This window comes from Rhynchophorus ferrugineus, unplaced genomic scaffold (genome assembly GCF_030347505.1).
Source record: "Rhynchophorus ferrugineus isolate W39M unplaced genomic scaffold, kcgeb_rfMv2 rfM533, whole genome shotgun sequence".
NCBI classification, from domain to species: domain Eukaryota; kingdom Metazoa; phylum Arthropoda; class Insecta; order Coleoptera; family Curculionidae; genus Rhynchophorus; species Rhynchophorus ferrugineus.
The window spans coordinates 8831-12500 of record NW_027473110.1 but is presented as its reverse complement, the minus strand read 5'-3'; positions in this window follow the sequence as shown (position 1 = coordinate 12500).

The window sequence follows — 3670 nt, the reverse complement described above, 5'->3', positions numbered from 1 at the left end:
CGTTCGGTCCGATGGCGAATAAAATCCGCGTTTCAGTATATCATATGCGGTTAAACGGTGAGGCCAGTTACAACTGCATTAAAACCTCCGATGTATACCTGAATATAGCGGGAGGACGCCCGCATAATTTGACGAACCTTCAAGTGCACCTACTTATGAGGGACCATATAATACCAATTCGACATGACGAGAATTCAGAGCCAAATCGATATCACATGGCAACTATATTTGGTTCTAATGAAATGAAGGATCAACGAACATGAAGACATGCTCATCAATCACAGATACATGGAATTCTGTATCGTCGCAACCGATAATACGTACAACCTTCGATTGGAATGAATTAATCAAAAAAATTGGACGAAAATAGTTTAGACATTCAGAAAACTGACAATTAGGTAAAACTGTAAAACCTGCTTTAAATAGAAACCACATTAATCAAAAAAGGTCATGCATTGTAATACGATTAGTTACGAAAGTAGCCTAACCTTTGGACCATTTTGAATTTTAACTTATCGAGATATCGTTCGCGGGTAAACGGCGGGACTAACTACCACCGCCTTGACAACCGCAGCCTATGCCCGAACAAATCAGGAAGGCGCGTGCATGGATTAACGAGATTCCCACTGTCCTTATCTAAAATTTTACGCAATACTGCCGCGACGGAACCGAACAGGCGCTCGGAGACCCGTACGTGAACCGTCCCCGATACTTACGCAGGAAAGACCAGCTCGGAGCTTTAACAAGCACCAGAGCCATAGACAGATAGTCTACATTTCAAAATGTCCATATACTTACGCAGGAAAGACCAGCTCAGCAGATCGCGTTCGGATCCGTTCAGAGAAGGATCGAGATGCCGAGCGCGGGTAAACGGCGGGACTAACTACCACCGCCTTGACAACCGCAGCCTATGCCCGAACATATCAGGAAGGCGCGTGCATGGATTAACGAGATTCCCACTGTCCTTATCTAAAATTTTACGCAATACTGCCGCGACGGAACCGAACAGGCGCTCGGAGACCCGTACGTGAACCGTTCCCGATACTTACGCAGGAAAGACCAGCTCGGAGCTTTAACAAGCACCAGAGCCATAGACAGATAGTCTACATTTCAAAATGTCCATATACTTACGCAGGAAAGACCAGCTCAGCAGATCGCGTTCGGATCCGTTCAGAGAAGGATCGAGATGCCGAGCGCGGGTAAACGGCGGGACTAACTACCACCAACTTGACAACCGCAGCCTATGCCCGAACATATCAGGAAGGCGCGTGCATGGATTAACGAGATTCCCACTGTCCTTATCTAAAATTTTACGCAATACGGCCGCGACGGAACCGAACAGGCGCTCGGAGACCCGTACGTGAACCGTCCCCGATACTTACGCAGGAAAGACCAGCTCGGAGCTTTAACAAGCACCAGAGCCATAGACAGATAGTCTACATTTCAAAATGTCCATATACTTACGCAGGAAAGACCAGCTCAGACCTTTAACAAGCACCAGAGCCATAGACTCATGGTCTACATTTCAAAATGTCCCTAACTAAGATCGCGTTCGGATCCGTTCAGAGAAGGATCGAGATGCCGAGCGCGGGTAAACGGCGGGACTAACTACCACCACCTTGACAACCGCAGCCTATGCCCGAACATATCAGGAAGGCGCGTGCATGGATTAACGAGATTCCCACTGTCCTTATCTAAAATTTTACGCAATACGGCCGCGACGGAACCGAACAGGCGCTCGGAGACCCGTACGTGAACCGTCCCCGATACTTACGCAGGAAAGACCAGCTCGGAGCTTTAACAAGCACCAGAGCCATAGACAGATAGTCTACATTTCAAAATGTCCATATACTTACGCAGGAAAGACCAGCTCAGCAGATCGCGTTCGGATCCGTTCAGAGAAGGATCGAGATGCCGAGCGCGGGTAAACGGCGGGACTAACTACCACCACCTTGACAACCGCAGCCTATGCCCGAACATATCAGGAAGGCGCGTGCATGGATTAACGAGATTCCCACTGTCCTTATCTAAAATTTTACGCAATACGGCCGCGACGGAACCGAACAGGCGCTCGGAGACCCGTACGTGAACCGTCCCCGATACTTACGCAGGAAAGACCAGCTCGGAGCTTTAACAAGCACCAGAGCCATAGACAGATAGTCTACATTTCAAAATGTCCATATACTTACGCAGGAAAGACCAGCTCAGCAGATCGCGTTCGGATCCGTTCAGAGAAGGATCGAGATGCCGAGCGCGGGTAAACGGCGGGACTAACTACCACCACCTTGACAACCGCAGCCTATGCCCGAACATATCAGGAAGGCGCGTGCATGGATTAACGAGATTCCCACTGTCCTTATCTAAAATTTTACGCAATACGGCCGCGACGGAACCGAACAGGCGCTCGGAGACCCGTACGTGAACCGTCCCCGATACTTACGCAGGAAAGACCAGCTCGGAGCTTTAACAAGCACCAGAGCCATAGACAGATAGTCTACATTTCAAAATGTCCATATACTTACGCAGGAAAGACCAGCTCAGACCTTTAACAAGCACCAGAGCCATAGACTCATGGTCTACATTTCAAAATGTCCCTAACTAAGATCGCGTTCGGATCCGTTCAGAGAAGGATCGAGATGCCGAGCGCGGGTAAACGGCGGGACTAACTACCACCACCTTGACAACCGCAGCCTATGCCCGAACATATCAGGAAGGCGCGTGCATGGATTAACGAGATTCCCACTGTCCTTATCTAAAATTTTACGTAATACGGCCGCGACGGAACCGAACAGGCGCTCGGAGACCCGTACGTGAACCGTCCCCGATACTTACGCAGGAAAGACCAGCTCGGAGCTTTAACAAGCACCAGAGCCATAGACAGATAGTCTACATTTCAAAATGTCCATATACTTACGCAGGAAAGACCAGCTCAGACCTTTAACAAGCACCTGAGCCATAGACTCATGGTCTACATTTCAAAATGTCCCTAACTAAGATCGCGTTCGGATCCGTTCAGAGAAGGATCGAGATGCCGAGCGCGGGTAAACGGCGGGACTAACTACCACCACCTTGACAACCGCAGCCTATGCCCGAACATATCAGGAAGGCGCGTGCATGGATTAACGAGATTCCCACTGTCCTTATCTAAAATTTTACGCAATACGGCCGCGACGGAACCGAACAGGCGCTCGGAGACCCGTACGTGAACCGTCCCCGATACTTACGCAGGAAAGACCAGCTCGGAGCTTTAACAAGCACCAGAGCCATAGACAGATAGTCTACATTTCAAAATGTCCATATACTTACGTAGGAAAGACCAGCTCAGACCTTTAACAAGCACCAGAGCCATAGACTCATGGTCTACAATTCAAAATGTCCCTAACTAAGATCGCGTTCGGATCCGTTCAGAGAAGGATCGAGATGCCGAGCGCGGGTAAACGGCGGGACTAACTACCACCACCTTGACAACCGCAGCCTATGCCCGAACATATCAGGAAGGCGCGTGCATGGATTAACGAGATTCCCACTGTCCTTATCTAAAATTTTACGCAATACTGCCGCGACGGAACCGAACAGGCGCTCGGAGACCCGTACGTGAACCGTTCCCGATACTTACGCAGGAAAGACCAGCTCGGAGCTTTAACAAGCACCAGAGCCATAGACAGATAGT